We start from the raw sequence: 21,473 nt of genomic DNA, 5'->3' as shown, positions 1-21,473 counted from the left end.
AAGATGAGTGACTGTGCAAAGATGAATGAATATGCAAAGATGAGTGAATGTGCAAAGATGCACAACTGTGCAAAGATGAATGAATATGCAAAGATGAGTGAATGTGCAAAGATAAGTGAATGTGCAAAGATCCGTGACTGTGCAAAGATGAGTGAATGTGGAATGCCCAGGATATGTTATATTAGACAGTCCATCAGAATATGAGGCGTGTCTGCTTTTTGTTTGTTCATTAGTTTTGATTTGGATGTATCTTTGGAGGCTAGAACTGTCTGGTACATAATAGACACTCAAGTATTCATTGAATGAAGCAATGAAGGAATAATAGCAGGAGTCAAGTTTGACAAGAGCATAACGTATGTCAAAGAGCAGTGGTAGATGAAACTTAAAGGAATGGAAGATAGCACAAATGATTTTTTATTTAATTCATCATAAAATGGAACCTCCTTTTTAATGGAGGTTGACAGACATCTCCTCTCTGTCCTCCCTTCAGGATGAGAACAACATTTTTCTGGGGCATAGAAATTTTCATTAAAAGGAGTAGAGATATTATTTGAGGAAAAAACAAAGAAGAGAAAAGCTAATTTTGAAGGCTCTATAGGAGACTTTCAGACAAGTATAGGCAGACCAATAGAGGTTTTATCTGCGTAAGGGCTCAACACACCCCTGGAAAAAACAGCAAGAAACACTGTGGAAATAACTGTGATCCTCAGGACTAGGAGGGAGTCTAGGCAAAGGCGAGGGAGAGAGGCCACTCCTTCACTTCTTAGGGAGTATTTCCATAGAATACAAGAAATTTGCCTTGATTTTGTGCCACATTACAGAGCTGTGTCCTTGTCCAGAGGTTGTGGTCAACACAAGGCTCACCAGGAAACATAATTTGAAGGGCAAAATTGCCTGGATTCATTCTCTGCCCTCTGATTCAGTCTTTGAAGGAAATTTGCCAAATTCCCCAGAAAAGATGAGCATAAAAAAAAATAAAAGAGCAATTTGAATTAAAGAGTCATGTCATTAAAGGCAAAGGAAAAAATGAAGAGACGTTTCTGGTCAGAACCTATCAGAAGATTGTAATGTAGCACAGAAGAAACTGTTGGTACTGAATTCTACAGCTAGAACTATGAAAAGAGAAGAAAATTAAGAGAGCAGATTTCATGAAATAGTCACTTCACCCAAATATTCTAAGTTGTTCAAGTTTTAAAGTTTTCTGCTCAGCCAGGTTTCTGTAGAATTTCCACTTTTAATACACAAATATTTTTCTTGCTACAATTGAGCCTTTGGTATACACCTCTTGACCTGGGTTCACATTTTATAGCTGAAAAAATATATTAAACCTCAAAAGAAATCATAGCCAAATTGTTGAGTTTTAGTTGGTGTTAGGTCACAGGGCAAGAATCCACTGAGCTTTATGTACTTTCCACCTGAAATAAAGAAATACCCAAGTTTGCCTAAAACTTGGCCAAAATCCACCAATTTATCTGGGGCCAAACATTTCAGTTAATCTGGCATAAATATAGAGTTTTTAATTACATCAGAGACTAGGCGAATTTTTTAAAATAATTTTAAAGCTAACATTTTATCAGGTTACAGAAAACAAAAATTTTCCATTGTCCAAACATTCATTTAATACCAAAGGATTCAAAACAAAGTTTCTTAGTGTAAGCTATCACACAATTCCTTTGTATTTTAAACTGGTGGTTTCGCCAAAGTAGGTAGATACTAATTCCATATTTCCATGTGGCAGAAGTTTCAGTTAAGACTTTGTTTAAAACCTAGAATCAAAATTCAAATATTCCTCTCTTAGTGATTCTTCCCACCCAATTTGCATAAGCCAAGTTCAGTAAGAGTAAAACATATGAGTTAGTGGAGGTTTTGAAGCAAGAGATTATTTATAATAATCTGAGATATAAGATGGGGAAGTGAAATGAAATGCTATAAACTGATTTCCTGAAAGCTGATGGTTTCTTAAAACCCAGGAACTAGAAATTCCATGAGGGAACACAACTTCTGTCAGTTCTAAAGCATTAGTAAACTATGAGAAGTCAATTCTGACTCCCTGATAGGTCGAGAAAAGTACAAAGATAAACTTAAGCCAGGTTATCTTCTGCCCAAGATATGCTCACATTCTTAAGGTTTACATTGGGAACCAAGTGGCAAATCTTTAGCAAGATATTTCTGTGTTCTGAATACATATACCATAGAAGACATGGATTCTGTCCTCCAAGGTTAAGGTTAATAATTTAGATAAGCCAAGCAAAGCACCAGCAAGATAGATAAGGAAGTACCCCAGCACAAAATAAATCATAAACCAAATGCTGGATTGTATAGAACAGAACAAAATTGTTTTAAATGTAAAGAAAGTTATGAGCTCAGTTCTGAGAGCAAATTGGTTTTAAGTTAAAGATTGATTTGACAATATTTGGAACATGACTATTATTTACTGACACTATGTGAGGTTGTGGAAAGTCAAAGATGACACAGTCTGTGGTCCTTGAGGAACAGCCCTGTGGGGTATGTAGACACTTAGAGAAGGGAAGAGATGATGAAATTCAGTGAGCAGCAGAACGGAAGTATGTTCAGGGTGCACTGAGAGCACAGGGAAAGTGCCTGGCATGGGGGCTGGGGGGAGAGGAAGCCTGCTTGAAGGAAGCATACACCCCAGATGTGTAAAAAGGAAAGGGAAGCTTTTCTAAGTGGAGGAACTCCATAATCAACACAAACAGTAAATTCTAATGAGTGAAGTCTATGCTAGGGACAGGTGGGGAATCCAAAAATGGAAGCACTGGCAAACACTAGGGGGAATGAATGGCTAGCCGGGCTGCAGCCACATAAGGGTAGCACAGTGGGTGGGATGGTAGCCCTGCAAAATGTTAATATGCCTTAATCCCCAGAACCAGCGAATGTTAGCTATTTGGAAAAGGGAGTTTTGCAGACGCAGTTAAGTTAATGATCCTGAGATATAAAAAAATCATCCTGGGTGGGCCCTAAATGCAATGATAGGTATGCTTATACTGAGAGGAAGAGAGAAAAAGATCTGGCCGACAGAAAGGAGAACACACAAAGAGGAGGCACTGCGACCATGGGGGCAGAACCCAGAATTTTGCAGCCACAAATCAAGGAATCCCAACAGCTCCCAGAAGCTGGAAGAGGCAAAAAAATGGATTCTTCCATAGTGTCCACAGAGGTAGCATGGTTTCTGGACTTTTGTGCTCCAGAAGCATGAATAAATCTTTGTTGTATAAGACACTAAAATTTGTGGTAGCTTGTTATGGAAGCCCTAGACCACTAAACACAGAATGGCTCAAGGTCCACATTCAGTCTGGGCTGCTTATGTTGGGCAATGGTTTTGTTCTGTGGTGTAAACGGATTAAGAGCAGGACACAAGATAGTGAGTTAGGTCAGAAGTTATAGGAAAGGAAAAACTGGTATAAATGTTTATGTTCCCTCAGAATTCACTTATTGAAATGTAAACTCCCAACATGATGGTACTAAGGCATGGGATCTTTGGGGAGGTGAATAGGTCACAAGAGTGGAGCCCTAATGACTGAGATTTGCACTCTTACAAAAGAGACCTCAGATAGTGGGGTTTCCCCTGGCAGTGGAGATGCCAGGATTACAAAAGAGACCTTAGAAAGCCAGCTGGCCCCTGGCAATGTGCAAGGACGCAGGTAAAAGGTGCTGTTTATGAGCAACGGGCCTTCACCAGACACTGAATCTGCTGGCACCTTGGTCTTGGACTTTGCAGCCTCCAAAACTATGAGAAATAAATGTTGTAAACCACCCACTTTATAGTATTTCTAGCAGGCCAAATGGACTAATGCAATAAGCCATTATTAATAGAATAATTCAATAAAATGACCATTTGTTGTCAAACATAATTTTCAAATTCTTAAGACAACATGCACCTCCTCCAGACACACTGTCAAAATTTTAAATGAATTTATAAGGAAATCAACAGGATGCAAAGCCAGTTTATCTTGCTAGTTCATTATTCTGAAAAGCATGGATCTGTGTATATAGAATCAGTGAAAGAAAAGAAGAAATTCAGTATGAAATCACTAAATTAGAACAGTAACAATAACAAAAAAGACTATTTTCTGATAGTGGCAGAGATGACAAACTTTAAGGTGATCTTTCTTGGGCTAACACCATTTGCATTACTACCAGAAGAAATAAACATGTGTATCTTCTTGGCTTCATATAAGTTAAGATCTATGCTTCCAAAGCTATAAAATGTTCTCATGGATACCAGTAAATAGCAAGTCAAAGAAAGTTGTATTTTAATATAGAAGACATTTAGGTGAGCTTGTTAAACAACTCCATAGTTGAACTACACAAATCATACCGTTACCTCTTTCCTTATTCTAAGTTTTGGAGCATTTCTTTCTGAATACTTGGGGCTCCAGTTGAGTCAAAAGTAGAGAAGAAAGCAGGTATTTTAGAGACTTTGCTGAGAAAGAATTTACAAGACTAACACCTATTTCATTGTTAAAGGAATAAAATAAGTTAATACGTGCAAAGTTTTTGGGAAGGCACTTTCTCCAATATCTTTGGTCATTGTCTTACTTTATCCTGAAATAATCTACTTGGAAAGTCCTCTAGGAGGAAATAGTTTTAACAAAATAAATTTGGATTCTTGTATTCAATAATCTCTGAATAGCTACCACATATATTACAAAGTTACATGGTATTTTCCTTCATAGTCTTCCTTGTATTGCTAAGACTTGAGAATGTTCAAGATTTAACACCTGAAATAATTTTTAAAAATCATGCAATAAATGTTAATTGTTTTCCATCAAGAGTCAAAATATATGATCCCATCTTACCTTGGTCTTAAATGGATAATTTATTAAAGCATTTCGCATGTGCCTGAGGAAGTTTATTACAAAGGTAATAGGATACTAGATTTCATTAATGATGAGAAAAAGAATCCTGATTTTTTTTTTCTTTTAAGTAGAACATAGACAGGACAAAATTTGGGATAATTTGGCCTCAAAACAATATTAGTAACAAGATGAATCTCTTTGGAAATATGATACAAACACAAGATTTTGTTGGCAGTTGATGAAAAAAAAAATATGATCATGGGGTTTTTTTGTTAAATAAAACAATCTGGTGATTTTAAAAGGAGCTGTTAAATATAGTAACAACTTCTATTTTAGTGGCTACATAGAAGAGAATTTCGGGCCATCTTATATAATTAAACTTTGATTTTAGCATTGGAATTTGTCCAGCACTGTCCATACGATGTGACAAATGTGAGAAACTTTTCTCCAGGATGCCATTCCTGACCATGAACTTAAGGAAAGGGCTCAACTTTAGTTCCCACAGTGCCTGGTTCATAAATATAACATTTATAAAAAATGCTATATTTTTGTTTTATTTCACAAAAAACAATGAAAAAGAGAACATGATCGTATCTTTTACAAGCTTTATATTACAATGTCTCCTACAATAGTATGTTAGCTTTTCATATTCATAACATAGTGCCTGACACACCCCAGATTCTCAATTAATAAATTTCAAATTGTAAAGGAATAAAATAATTCCCACTAATAAATAAATAAATAAAAGATTGGGGAGCATTTTGCCACAAAATGAGGTTAAGGTAAGTTTACTAATACTATTAACATACATATACATATGAATGATACCACTAAAGATAAAGTTTTGGAGCTTTTTTTGGCTGAGCACAGGGAACTTTATTGATGTTACATGACAAGGTGAGGCTCCCTGGGCCCCTCCTATTCTTTAGGGGATCTGGTGTAGAAACTGTGCTGAGGGGAGATTCTCAGTGAGTTGGGGGACTGTGTAGGCTGGGCCACCCCAGCAGCTGAGGGCCTCTCTCTTTCTCTCGTGCTCTGGCTGGGGCTGGGGTCCAAGGGCTCTTACTCCTTGGAGGCCATGTGGGCCATAAAGTCTATCACCAAATTGATTGTTGTTGCTATAGCCAAATTCATTGTCATGTTAGGCAATGAGTTTGACAAAGTGGTTGTTGAGGTCAATGAGGTCATTCAGCATCAAAGATAGAAGAATGGATTTGGAGGAGACAACTTGGTGCTCAGTGTAGGATGCCCTTAAGGGGCCCTCCAATGCCTGTTTCACCACTTTTTTGATATCATCATATTTGGCAGCCTTCTCCAGACAGCAGGTGAGGTCCATGACTGACACATTGGCAGTGGGGACATGGAAGGCCATGCCGGTAAGCATCCCATTCACCAGGGATGATGTTCTAGAGAGTCCTGCAGCCATCACAGCACATCTTCCCAGAGGGGCCATCCATAGTCTTCTAGGTGGCAGTGGGGACATGGAAGACCATGCCAGTGAACTTCCCATTCAGCTCAGAGATGACCTTGCCCACAACCTTGGCTGTAGCAGTCAAAGGAAGGATGATATTCTGGTGAGCCTAGTGGTTGTCATGCCACAACCTCCCAGAGGGGCCATCCACAGTCTTCTGGGTGGCAGTGAAGGCATGGACTGTGGTCACAAATCCCTCCATGATGCTAAAGTTGTCATGGACTAAGCAGTTGATGATGCAGGAAGCATTGCTGACCATGTTGAGGCTGTTTTTGTACTTATTGTAGTTCACATCCATCATAAACATGGGGGCATCAGCAGAAGGGGCAGCAATCATGATCCCTTTGGAAACCCCCTGTAGGTGAGCCACAGCTTTCTCCATGGTGGTGAAGACACCAGTAGATTCCACAACATAGTCAGCCCCTGACTTGCCCCATTTGATTCTGATGGGATCTCGCTCCTGGAAGAAGGTTATGGGATTTCCATTGATAACAAGCTTTCCATTTCAGCCTTGACTATGCCCATGGAATTTGCCATGGATGGAATCATACTGTAACATGTAGACCATGTAGTTGAGGTCAGCGAAGGAGTCATTGATGGGGACAATATCCACTTTGCCAAACTTAAAAGCAGCCCTGGTGACCAGGCACCTAATACAACCATAGCCATTTATTCCGACCTTCACTTTCACCATGGTGCCTCAGGGATGCAGCTAGCACTGCAAGAGAAGTGGCTCTCTGATAAATGGGAGGAGAGCCCACTAAAGATCATTTACTTCACTTTTTCCATATCTCCAGTTCTCTCCTCTCCCTGGAGGTTGATACTTTGGGTTCCAAGGGATTGAACATAAATCTATAATCACAAGGATAGCATTTTCCTGAGTTCTGTGAGGCAGAATAGCCAAGTATCAGACATGAATGTGGTTTTGGGAAATCTCTGAAATTGCCATTGGTGCACAAATAAGGGAACTCTCATGAAGGCTGTTATTCTGATTCTGTGGTTTGGCTAACAACCTACAACTACTTAGAGGAAATACTATTTATGTTTAATTTTTCTTTTGCACTTTCATAGAGGACAAAACTATCATAGTAAAAGATCTAATCATGTTCAAAAGTAAATAAGATAAACAGGTAGATGAGGAAGGTGATTCCAGAAGACAACAGACCATAAAGAGTTTCAGAGTTAAGAAATAGACCCGGCATGGTAGCTCATGACTGTAATCCTAGCACTCTGGAAGGCCAAGGCAGGTGGATTGCCTGAGCTCAGGAGTTCAAGACCAGCCTGAGCCAGAGCAAAATCTCATCTCTAAAAATAGCAGGGCATTGTGGTAGGTGCCTGCAATCCTAGCTACTCAGGAGGCTGAAGACAGAATTGCTTGAGCCCAGAAGTTTGAGGTTGCTGTGAACTATAACACCATGACACTTTAACAAGGGTGACAAAATGGAAAAAAAAAAAAAAAGAAATAGAGAAGTTCTCTCTCGTGACTGTCTGCATATTTGCCATGTTGTGTGAGTACTCAGAGTAGGAAGAAGAAAGTCATGTCTGGGAGCAGGAGGGTGAAGGGAAGAAGAAAGCAAGGCTGGGAGCAGGAAGGTGGAGGGAAGTCAGCTATTAGAAGTTGTCTGCAACTATCACAGTTGGTATAGCCATATCATCTAATATGATAACTCCAATAGCTCAGTGCAGGAAAGGAATGTGCCCACTTGAAGTAAGTAGAACATTCTTCTCACTTCAAAATGGATGATTTGTATAAATCATTCTCCCTGCCTCACATATTTTGATAAACATCATTCATAATCAAAGGCATTGCCATTGAAAATGAATATTCTTTTACACTTTAAATCTTTCTGAAGAGAAAGACCATATTCTAAACATTGTTTTGTCTCTGTTTTGTTTGTGTTTCTTCCATTTTTCTCTACTGATGACTTAGTAGACATCAAACAACTACCATAATTCCAAGGATAATGATAATAACATTTGCTGTGTGCTTGAAGAAAACCACACAAGGATTGTCAATCAGAGCTCCAGACCAAATCATTGAAGTAAGTAGTAGTCAATAGTCAGGGCTGTAGGTAAGTCAAATTTTAGGGACTATAGAATTCAAGGAAAGCCAGGAATTTGGGGAGTCTTGACTAATGAGGCAGTTCAAAGCAGAACTATTATGTATATATAACCATGAGATATACAGGAAGGCCAGAATCAGGCTAAAGAAATAGATTATATGAATATCACCAATTTTTAAGGAGGCTGTCCTAGTCTATGAAGTTGTCTTAGAATGTGGGGAACTTTAGCACCTATTCTCCGTAAGCAGGAAAAAGTACAGTGTACCTCTATAATGATACATGTCTACACAGACATGATTACAGGATTTATGGAGAATGCATTGTGTTGCATTAAACAACATCTAAAATGAAAAGTGAAGGCCAAATGCTATTTCTGCTTCAAGAATACCAAAGAATATCTCTAAGAAATTAGAATGATGTTTAAGGTAATTTTTGTGTTTATCTACATATGCAAAATCCCAGAAACAGCCATTAGAAGACACCTAACACAGGAAGCCTCAAAAGAGTCTTACATTTCCTTAATGTTTTAAGACAAAAACCACAAATTCAAAGTTTCAGCCATAGTTTCACTCACCTGAGATAGATTAAGTATACAAGCTTATCTTGAATTCTCCATTACATTCTACAAATAAATTCAACCAGCTCTGAAACTGAAGATAGTAAAATACAGTACAAAACTTTATTATGTAATCAGGAACATTTCAAATCCCTTAATAGAGGATCAGGGTATAACAGAAACTCAAATGAGGGTCTCCTTATAACAAGGTGAAGGGCAAACAAGCAAAGCAAATGAAAGGATTAGAAAGGAAACCACACAAAGTTAAGAAAAGTGAATCCTGCCCAGCATATGATAAATGTACAATACTCCAACATGATGTTCTCTCTATACAGAATGCATTTCTCAACTTATTTGCCCCTTTGCCCACTGAACTTACTTATCTTCCAAATTTCAGCTCCAGTGCCTTTGTTTTCTCCAGACAAGACTTATATCATTTCTAGTCAGTTTCCTTTACTATTTGTTCCCCCTAGAACTTCATCTTCTTATTTTAAATCACACATTTTAATTTTTAATGATATAGTCATCTATGCAAACTTCTCTCTTCTAGATAGGTTCTTTGTCTATCTCTATTCATCATTTTAACTATATAACCTAGAATATAGTTTTTCACATGTGGAAAGTTCAAATATATTTCTTGAGTGGCTGAATCAATGAATGAATGTCCTTGCCAACAGAAGGCAGGACTAACAGCTCCAATTAAAATAAGCAAAATACAATGCAGTTGTCCAAAAAGATAAGAATAACACACAGGAAAAAAAAAATCAGAGGGAAATGAAAGACAAAGAATACTACTGAAATTTCCTCTTTCAGAAAAAAATTTTTTAATTAATTAAAACTGAGGATTTGTCTTCCTTTGAGCAATGTCTCCTGTAGACCAAATTCCAAAATCATACCACATGCTAAAGACTGTACAGTAATTTCACTGTGCCAGTGGAGGATGGTTTTAAAGATGGTCTCAGTTTTGTTCCCATCACACTCAGCAGTGCTAGTGCCTCTGAAGCTCCCAGTCATGACTGTGAAGAGTTGGAGAAGAACTCAGTGAAAATGGCTAAAGGCTAGGAAAGAGATACCATAATGAAAGCCTAAAAGAATCAGGATTATTTCATTCCCAGAAAAAAATAAATTTGGCAGATTACATACTAGAGTAGAATGGATGGTAAGCATCTTTTCTGCATTCCCAGGGGCATGGGTAAGGTAGGAAGGATTCAAACTTAGCATCAGGAAACCTCCCTCTATGCCAGCATACCCACCATCTTACTGTCACTCGCACCAGATGGCCTTCCACTTCTCAGAGCTAAGCCTCCTCCATCTTTCTACTCCTGGCTCTACTCCCTACAAGTTCTTCTTGCAAAACAAATTCCTCTGACTACAAAAGTTTGGTAAAAATTCTCTCATGCCACATCATTCTCATTATTGCGACAACTATTTTAATCTCTTTCTCTGAAATATTTTCCAAGTATTTGATTAAGACAAGAAGCCTCGAAAGGCCTTGCATTTCCTTACTGTCTTAAGTCAAAAACAACATTTACCAGTGTGGTTGAAGCACACGTGTATTGGGATATGCACTCAGGAAGACAAGATCTTTAAGAGGATACACGTAGAAGCCAGGTTGTGCTGTTGCCTTCTGCTCAAACTTAGACCCCACTTTCAATCTACCTTTTAAGTTCTTTGTCAGTTGCAGTCCTGATTAGAGGCAAGTAAGTGAAGATAAGAGAAGATTAGGTTGCAACATCCCTTTCAGATTTAGAACAACGTGTCCTGAAATAAGGGAGGGTCATCAGTTTTATTGAGATTTATATATATGCTAACCAACATATTACATAAGCTTGATCCTAGCCTTGGACTTCTTTTTGCCTTGTTCATACTAGCCAGTACCAATATGAGTATAGAAAAGCTCAAAAGGAAGAAGGCTGAAGGGTGCTGAGAACATCTTTTCTGACTTAAGTATTGGTAGCTACTGGTAGTCTCAGTTAGAAAACAAACAAATGATTATTTTCCTTTATTGACTCACCATCCTCCATCTCTCAAAAAAACAGTGATTTGGGGCTTTACTCATATAATGTACAAAAGAGTGCATTAAATTTAGGGTCCTAAGACTCACCATAAATTTTTCCTTCACATCTTTGACAAGTTACATAGAGCTGCTATCTTGATATGTCTACTTGCTTTGAATATTTTAAATTACAATGTCATATTCCAGAAAAACATTCTCATTTATTCAACAAATCTAATGAGACAATCAGGAACAAGACCAATTTCAATGCCTTTTTCAAACGTTCCTACAGTGAGAAGTTACAAAAACTTATGCAATTTGCCACATCTGGGTAGATAACTAGTAATAATATTGCAGGATCAAATAATAGGTCAACTTTTAGTTCCTTGAGAATTCTCCAAAATGTCATACCACAAAAATAAGTAAGTGAGGTGATGGTTATGTTAATTAGTTTGATTTAAGCATTCCACATTGTATATCAAATCATCACATTGTACCCCATAAATGCATACAGTTATGATTTAATAAAAATTAAGTACAACAAACAAAATAATGGAAAAGATTCCCACTTTCACCTTTCGTTACAGATCTCATTTAGTTCCCTGATCAATTTTTTTCCCCTTAATACCTGCCAAATTAAAGAAGGAAACAGATATAGCAGAAATGTGGTAAAAGCCTATTACTATAAGAAGCTCCCTAAATTGAAAAATGTTAAACTTCTTACATAGGAAGGAAAAAGATTTAAGAAATAGATATTATCTTGCCACGGAGGGTCGATTATAAGTACCACCACTAAATTTAGATGATGAAGTGTTGTCTGGCTCTTACAATTTACTTATCCATACATCAGTTGTTTCTCTTACTAAATATTACCCGTCTGATAATCAGGTATAGAATTACTACTACTAATTTGACTCATTATAAATCTTAAGGGCTAACTGAAACCATTTATACAAAGTCCAATAGCTTATATTACAAGAACTCAAGCGAATTTATTTTAACATCAATAAATAAACAACAAATAATAAAACTAGCATATCAAAATTATTGACTAGTTTTAATCTAGGAAATTTAGAAATGAACCCTTAGCAGAGTCAGAATTCTTCACGAGGACAAACCAAAGGCATCCTATACTCTCGAAAGCCTAAGAATGATTTATGCTCTAAATTTTATGAGTGTGTGTATGTGTGTTTTAGATGGGGAGGATAGATTTTTCTATTTCCACATGAGTCAAATTAATTCTTGGAAATGTATATAACAAGACCCATCTCTATACCAAAAAAGAGCCCAAAGGGAAAAATAAGAAAAAAGCAATTAAGAAGGGATTATAATAAGACCTGATTTATAACCTTAAGTGCACTGTTCAAATATTCTAATAAGCCGCGTACTTCCTTTCTGTGATTTCATTCTTATCACACAGGACTGAACAGAACAAAAGTTACAAATACCAAAATCACCTACATCACTCAAGTGGAAGTAGACACGAAAAAAAGTCATCTAAGCAACTTTGGGGCTCAGTACTAACAAACGATTTTATTTCATATGACCACCTTTGTAACATTTTTCTCTAGAACCAATGAATTTAAGGCTGCCACAGTATTTCATCTTTTGGTCTGCATTTATAGACCACATTGAGGGAGGGGGAAATGCCTGTGTCAGAGTCCAACAAGAAAGAATTTGCACTACGCTTCCAACTTTCTAATTGTATAAATATTCATGTTTCCAAACTGCATGTAATAATTAAAATAGTGTGTTCTACTTCAAGAAAATCCATATTTCATATTGGGCATTACCCATAATAACATGGAATGAAAGTACATTTCTATGCCCTGTTACACGTGCTTTTCATTTAATGTCTAAAAACGATATTGCCATGTGATAGGCAACCGATGAAAGCAAGTTGACAGAAAAAGACCTTGGAAGTCTAACGTCTTCTTAAATAACTGTTTTCATCAAAATAGATTAAATTTAATCAGGTCAAGGATCCCTCCTTAAGGCAGCAGAGGAAAGTTTCACCCAAGCTTGTGATAGAGTGACCTTATGCACACAAGAAAATATGAAATGTACAAGAAATGCAACGGTATGGTGGGCTGAATTAAATCCATTTTCCTGTTGCAAGAGGTCTTAAAAGAATCCTACCGTCAAATGTCAATGGTTTTCATAATATCTCATTGGTCCTCCATATTTTCCTTCATCCTTGTTATGCTTTCCCAACTCTGTCTGTTTTAACATTCACAAATTTCATAAGAGGGAAACACAAGGTTACCTGGTACTTCTTCATAAAATGAAACTAACACCGCTGAAACCCAGCTACTATCACTTCTTCACTGCAGAATTAGGGAACTTAAATGGAAGACATGGACTATTTTTCCAAGATAGCTTCCTTTTATAAGTCCTCTATCAAATACCAAAAAAAAAAAATGGTGCTGGGCACATTGCACATTGTCACTAATCCTCCTTGCCAATGACAATCTTGTGATACCATTGCAGAGACAGCATCAAAAGCCAGATCTTTCTGACTTCAAAGCCCCGCCTTTTTTCTTTTTCTCCAGCAGACCAAGTTTCCTGTCTTTGGAGCCCACACTGGAATTCCAAAAGGGTACAGGATTCCAATGTTCCAGCTGAACTGGGTGAGCAAAACAGCTTTGTACAGTCCTCAGAGCCAAAAACAGAAGACAATTCTTGCATATTTGGAAGAATATCTCTTGTATATAACACAAATACAATACAATGCTTTTATGGAATAGGATTCCCTCCACAAGGATAATACATGTAGAAGCTAACTGATGGAAAGATCAGATCATATTGAAGGAGGTCGCCCGTGGTTGCAGTTATAAACATAACAGAAAAGCAGAAATCTAATCTCGGGATATTTAAATGTGAAGAGGACAAGAGGCCTCAGGCGAGGCCTTTTCCCCAATCACCCCCTCAGATGGCCAACCTAAATGGAAGAAGAATATGATGTCAACTTTATCCATTCAGGGGACTAAAGAATCTCTCCACTTAAAGTGGAAAATGCCTATGTTATCCTGTCTCACCTCACTGCCAAGTGAATCGTCAAGGTGAGACCCACCTCTGTTTTAACCTGAACCATAAATAGCTCTGTTTATTGTCTTGTCCTTCCAGAGCACCCAAGTTTCTCCCTTTGCTCCAAGTGAGCCATCTGCCACTCACTTTATTTAGTCTAATGGTTAATAAATAATTCTTGAATTTCAAATAGTCCTCCTTGGTACAAAGGGAGAGTTTTCTTGATTCTTATTGAAACCCTGCTACTATCATTTCTTCAACACAAGAACATTGTTATAATTTTTGCTGAAACAATTACTCACCAAGATATTAATGCGAAAAGCAATGTTTCAGTTTGATTTATAAGACAATCAATGAACAAGCACGTGCTTTTAATACCACTCTAATCAGGGGGATTTGTGAAGGCAGCGAATTGGCCTGATTTGATTATTGAAGCTCATTAATGAAATCCCCCAGGCCTTGGGGGGGATTTCAATACTATATAAAAATAATCCTGAAAATGTGGTTATTCCTGGTTTACTCTATTATGCCTTTTTAAATTATCTACAGTGTTTAACAACAACATTAATACATTCTAAAGAATTGCCACAGAAATACAGACATTATTAGCAGATAAGCACATATTGCATATGAGATATTTGGAGTGGCAGTGTTCTCACACTGGACAAGGATCTGTTGTCAGTGTTTTGTAAGTGACAGTTAAGACTTGTAAAGGTTTGGCCATGAATTTCCATGATGGACAGAAAATATTCCTGTAAGAATAAACCAAACAGCAAAATATTAAAAGAAAAATTTATTTAAAACTCCATAATACAATATGACGATGGGCATATTTTTCTTGGACATTAAAACTATTATAGAAATATTTTCAAACATTTATGTTAAGTATATGTCTATTATTCCTGTTGTTTGAAAGACATCCCACCTTAAACTCTGAGAAACTTTTTAAAAGATTAAAAAGTTCTCAAGTGACTACAAAAACTAATATAATTTCTATTGCTTCCAATTTCAACAGCCAGATTCACAAGCTTCATCTGATTTTCAACAACTAATTTTCTAGGTTTAAAGAAAAAGTCCTAATAGCTAAGCTTTCCAATAAGCTGTTCTTTAGAGGTCTGGTTTGATAATTACTCCAAGCCCCATAAGAAATGCAGCATTCCCAGCACAGACCTAGCAGCACACCTGTGTCGTCTGCACAGCCTGGGCCTCCTGTAATAGCCATAGGAGCATTTCCAGCCCTATGTGTCTTTGGGTCTCCTCCATTCACAGAGGAAGACAAAGGGAAATGTTCTGAGGTACATTAATTGATGTTTGTCCAAACATTATGAAGTAATAATCCACAGAAGCCACAGAAGCCTTTACAAGGCAAAGTCAAGGGAACAATCAGAGTTTTGAGTGGATTATTGCAAGTCCACACCCAGGCAAAGCTGACTTATAGCTTTTCATCCTTCCACAATGATACTATAAATAAAGCAAAGAAATTTTTGTTCTCTTATAATCCCCTCTATTATGTGGTCTTGTACTCCGTCTCACGCAATTGGTGCATTCTACACTGCAAGCTTGTCGTGAGGCAGGGACATGTTACAGGGCTGTCTGTTGGCCCCACACCATAAACCAAGGGGACCTTAAAGGTCTGGCAAGTCCCTGTTATGTGAATCTCTGCAGGATCAGGAAAGAACTCATAAATCCAAAGGGGGGAAAAGTGTTTGGCAAGTAGAAGTTAAAATGCACCAAAAGCACTGTCAGGCTAAACCAGAAATAACTCTCGGTTAATGCTCAGTGGGATGCTCCAACTTTTGCTTCTGTTTATCAAAAATAATGAGCATTCATACGCATAAAATGGTATTGTATGCCTCTCCTTCAAACTACACAAAGAACAAGCTTTAGCTGTTTATAAAAGAGGAATGAACACACTGTATCTTGGACAAAAATTGGTGTAAACTTCTGTGTAATCATTTCAGCTGCAGAGATCTGTGAATGCGAACACCAAATAAGGATATAAATAGACTTCCTCCTATTGTGAGTCCTTGTTTATATAAAAGAAGATCTTAAGGCATTACCAACTTTTTGTGTTCACTTAATTACTTGAAACTACATAAATATACATATGTTAAGAAAATAAGTTAAGTAAAACCTCTCAACTATGCTTATTTCAACTGCCTTCGGTCATTCCTATTTAGTCCTTTAAAAAAATCAGAGTGTGAGTGCATAGTGCTTCTGTGTGTGTGTTGCCTCTGTCCCTTCAACTTGGCAGAAAGCCCACTTTACCATTCATTTGGTCAGGATACAAAGCTAACAATCATGCCTGATTTAAGACAGACAACAGGGAGTCAACCTATTAATAACACAGTAAATATAAAGTGATATGGGAAGTATTTAATCTGTCCTCTTGTCACCACTTTGGAAAAATGTTTAGAGACATTTTACAAAGGTTATTCAGAAATTTCTCACACTATGCCATAGAGGATTCTATGACTATAAATTCAGCTTTAGGTAGAACAGAAACAGAAAATAACTATCTGCTAAATTATTGAATAGCCATCAGGAAGACAGAGTTCTATGCACGGGTGTCTGCATGTGTGAGAGAGAGAGAAAGAAAATTTTCTCCACTCAGCTGAGTCTAAGAGGACTAAGGTGGAAGAAATTGTAGGAAGATTTTTCCACTGTAAGAATGAATCAGAAGAATCAATATGTATGTTATTGCCTGCAGTCTTTCTCTCTCTTTATTTAAAAAAATAAATAAAATCTCAAAAAAGAGATTTTGACTTATCACTGATTGGCAGAGAAACTGGTTGCTCTTGGGTGAGTCATCCAATGACTAGCAGGTAGGGAGAGGTCATTGGGTCATGTTGCTTTGCTTGAGTCTGTAGTATGACATTTTTTCCTTAAAAAGGATGTAAGCAGATCAGTATGGAAATAGACTTACAAAGACATTATCAAGAGAAAGTTTGGAATAAAATGACAAAAATGTCTACTCATAGTTTGAGAATGAAATGACCACCTTTTCCAGAAAGTGTACTTAGTTTCTGAGTAGGGGCAATCTTCTACCCAGACAGTTGATAATCTGGAGGAGGACAAAGATGATCCCAATTGCTTTGACATATGTGAAGTAGACTGCATAACAAAGTCCCTTAGAGAGGCCCTCTCACTGACCATATGGAAGATCATTAGTCAATGAGCCCTCACCTTCACCAAACCAGTATTCCATGTATAGAAGGGAGCCCAGTTCCAAAAGCTGTGTGGTATAATTGATATGGAGACTGCTATGGCCTAGAAATGGGACCACAACCATCACTGGGTTGGTAAAGGCTGAGAATATATCTAATATTGAAAGATAAGGGCATCACATTTTTTTATTAAATCACAGGTGTGTACATTAATACTATCATGGAGTATAGTGTGTTGTTTCTATATATAGTTTGAAATACTTTCATCCAACTGGTTAACATAGCCTTCATGTCATTTTCTTAGTTTTTGTGTTAAGACATTTATATTCTTCATTTAGAGAGATTCACATGTACCCTTAAAAGATGAACCATAGACATGATCCCACCAATCACCCTCCCTCCACCCATCTTCGTCCCCCCCTGTTTTTTTTTTTTTTTTCTTTGACATCAGAAGCTGCCTTGGCTGCTGGACCAACCCAGCTTTACCACCAATTTTCCACTTGAGCAAGAGTTGAGGAAGACTACAGGGAGGGGAAAGTATCAGTATAAAAACCAAGTCTAGGAAAACAGAGTTCCCTTGCCAATATACGGTAAACTTGAACTCTTGCACATGGCACGTAACACTAGTCGACAACCACCTCCTTCCCCTCCTCCACACATGTGCTGTGCTGTAGACATATCAGAAGTCAGCTAATTTCTCCAGCCCTCCAGGCGCCCTGCACAAACCTGTGCATTTGCACGTGCATTTAGTTGACCCTGCCGGATTTGCCCTTTGCTCCCCATTCCAGCAAGTGCATTCCTGCTCATCTCCCAGCACCAAATCCATTTCCTTTCTAGCTCTTCATTATTTTCCAGTTACTTTTAACATTCTTTCAGCGCTGCACTTTTCACATCATGCCACACAGTTATTTATTTGTATACATCTGTCTCTGAGACAGAGAGCACCCAAAAATCAGGACTTTTTCTTACTTACCTATATTGCTGGTATAGTGCTTAGTTGGTTTTATCAAAAGGAGGGTGCAATGTAGAAAGTTAGAAAAAACATTAATCTTAAAAATTATTTTACTTATTTATTTTTTGAGACAGAGTCTCACTCTGCTGCCCAGGCTCGAGTGCCGTGGAATCAGCTTAACTCTCAGGGTTTAAGCAATCCTCTTGCCTCAGCCTTCTAAGCTGGCACTATGTGTACCCACAACAACAGAAAACTATTTTTTTCTATTTTAGTAGAGATGAGAGCTCTTTCTTGATCAAACTGATCTTAAACTCCTGAGCTCAAAGGATCCTCCTGCCTTAGCCTCTCAGGGTGTTAGGATTACAGGTGTGAGCCACTGCACCTGGCCATGATAAAAATTATTAATGGAAAAAAGATTTTTCACAAATTAGACATCTACCAGATATCCCGATCAGTAAATAGATCATTTCTAAGTTCCTAAGCAGAAAGAAAGAAAATATTTGTCTTAAAACATTGGAATGGCAAGAACACATTTGAAAAAAATGGAAGAAACAAGGCAAAAGCATTCTAACAATGCAGGTGGTCATAAAGTTTGTGTGCAATTTACAATAGCCGAAATTGCACACAAACTTTATGGGCACCCCGTATAAAGAACAACACTTCCTCCTCCCCACAGGAGCCCTCAGGATAGACTTTGTCACTGAAGGAGGAAGATCAAGATTAAAGGTGAAGTAAAAAAAAAAAAAAATAGTTTCAAAATGAAGGTTTAAGTGACAGCAGAAAGAGCTTTGTAAGACTTCCTAGAGACAGCAGCAGCAGCAACAGAAAATGACAAGGAGACTGAGTCAAAACAGGAGCCAGGGCTGTGGAGTGACTTTTCACAGCCACCACAAGACAGACTAGGAGTTAAAAAGCTGGAGACCAAGTCTGACCCACTGGGTTTCAGTTCCACCACCCCCATTTATCAAATCTGTGAATTTAGGAATATTACTTTTCCTCTGTGTTATTTATGTTTTAAAAATGGTGATAACAATAGTATTTACCTCATCTCATTCCTGAACATTAGCGAGGAAGAATATCCCAAAACTGAGAATACTGCCTATGAAAAATTAGCTTGGGAATGTTCCTTTAGGTGAGCCTGTCCTGGCAAAGGTTAGGCTGTGCACTTTATAACACCTTAGTCTTAGGACATAAGACAAAGATTCAGAACCATAGAATAACCACTCCTTTAAACAAACCAACCAGAATATGATACCCAGTAAATCCCAGTAAATATGATACCCACTAAAACATATACTGATTTTTCTTTTCCATGGAAAACTTTATAAAAAGTAAGTTAAGCCGTAAGGGCAGTTTAATACCAAATCGATGAAGCAAAGGAGGTCAAATTGTTCAGGAGACCTACATGCGGAATGTAATCAGCAGTCAAGTATAGAGGAAAATGGGGCGTGAAACAAAATAGACCTGATCAGGGTCTTCAAACTTTTTAAACAGGGGGCCAGTTCACTATCCCTCAGACCATTTGAGGGCCTGACTATGAGCCCAAGGATGGGTCAGCTGCTAAGCAGGACAGGCAGTGGCGGCAAAAATACCCGGTGGGCCAGATAAATGTCCTTAGCAGACTGCATGTGGCCAGCAGGCCGTAGTTTGAGGACCCCTGAATCCTGTCTGTAAGAGTTACTATGTAGAAGAATGGACTTCAAATAGGCCTACAGCCAGGGCTTTGTAAGAGATGACATTCCTGGGACTTTGACCTTTGATACTCACCCAGTCACACCATAAGTACTCAAGAGTATACTGAGATTATTTTGTACCAGTGACTTAAGTAACTACTAGCAGAAGATCACATAGACTTAAAAAAAAAAAAAACCCTCAGCTCATCTGGCAGAATCATCACACTGAGTGGCATGTATGGCCTGCACCTGTACCTCCGTCTGGGCGTGAGCTGCGTCGCCTCCTGCTTTGTATAATTGGGACTATAAGCTTCCACATCCTTTGTGACTAAAGGCACATCACATCCTTTCACTTAATGTCTTTGGTGTCTCTCTATCAATCATTTCACTAAACTGTGATTGCACTATTGTGACAATCCATATTATCTATATGACCCTAGACAAATTGCTTAAATTTCTGAGTCCCAGTGCCTCATCTGCAGTATCGGGCATGTGATAGCAGGTTAACACATGATAGCAATGAGTATAAAATGATTTTCATAATCTCTCAAGTTCAACATCTTTTATCTTTATGCATACTTTTTTTGGTATACTCATTCATCAAGTCACAGCCATTTAAGATATTTATTCTAGGAGCCCTCCTTTTTATCTACATAGGTTTAGAAAATACAAATATTATATCCCTCATAGTCTTGGAAGTTTGTAAAATACATTAATATATTAAAGATCAATAATTCTTAAAAGAAAGAAACATGAAATACTTTAACTCAATATTTGCTAAATTACTGCCTCTCACACTGTTTTTCTTCCCTCATAGTACATCTCTTCATATCTTTCAAAATTTACGTTCATGGGACACAGTTTAAGGAAACCAGGTGCACACACCGAAGCCAAAACTCCTTAATCTGAAACCCAATGTTCTTTACCTCAACATTTCAATATGGCCCAAATCTCCTTTATTGCATCGTCTTATTTACTTTCTTCTATAAAACCTCTGCCAAACTTATCCATCAGTTATTTCCTCAATAGATTTTGTATTTCCTACCTTTGGCTTTTTCAGCTTTTTGTGCCCAGCCCCTCAGCCCCTATTCCTCTCCCTCCAAGAATGTCGATGGCCCTCTTCCCATCCACCCAATTCCTACCTGATTCCTGAGATTCAGCCAGACCCAGCCTCCCTCAACCACTGGGCTCGCTCTCTGTTCTTGTACAATAATTATTTTGGCTTGATATATTTTCCTCTTCAACTAGATTATTATTAAAATTCCTTAATCATATCTCTATGTCTCCATATATCTTAGAGCATCTGACTCAGTACCAGAGCAATGTAATATTAACCTCAAAACTATTTAGTCTTTGTTTTAAGGAAGTTGGCTTCTCTCTAATAACATAAATAGGTCTAAAGGAGCTTTTGGTTTTGGCTATAGTAAGTCAGACAACACAAATATTCAAAAGCTGGATTGGAAAGCTTTAAAAAGAAATTAAATTATTCTGAAGCTTTAAGCTCTTCCATTACTAACTAAGACCCCATGCAAGGCATGAAAAGTTTTGACTTTGAAAAGATTCAAGATGGTCAAAGGTGGTTTTCTGATAAGCTCTATGATGATAAATACTGATACCAAATATTGATGTTTAGTGAGGATAACAACAATATATTTCTAAATTGTTTTATTTCCTTAAATTTGATTTATTTTTATGGTGATTTAGGTACAAAACAATGTAATCAAAATGTACACTTTTTTTTTTTTTTT

At 37.6% G+C, this 21,473-nt stretch overlaps 1 pseudogene; it reads right to left on the bottom strand.

Moving 5' to 3' along the window:
- Nucleotides 1–5,745: 5,745 nt before the first annotated feature.
- On the bottom strand, nt 5,746–6,985 carry LOC100955045 (annotated as a pseudogene).
- Nucleotides 6,986–21,473: the final 14,488 nt, after the last annotated feature.

Source organism: Otolemur garnettii, unplaced genomic scaffold, assembly GCF_000181295.1.
Source record: "Otolemur garnettii isolate 467f Iridium unplaced genomic scaffold, OtoGar3 scaffold00093, whole genome shotgun sequence".
NCBI lineage: Eukaryota > Metazoa > Chordata > Mammalia > Primates > Galagidae > Otolemur > Otolemur garnettii.
The sequence above is the reverse complement of the archived record's forward strand: the minus strand, read 5'-3'. Positions and strand labels throughout refer to the sequence as shown.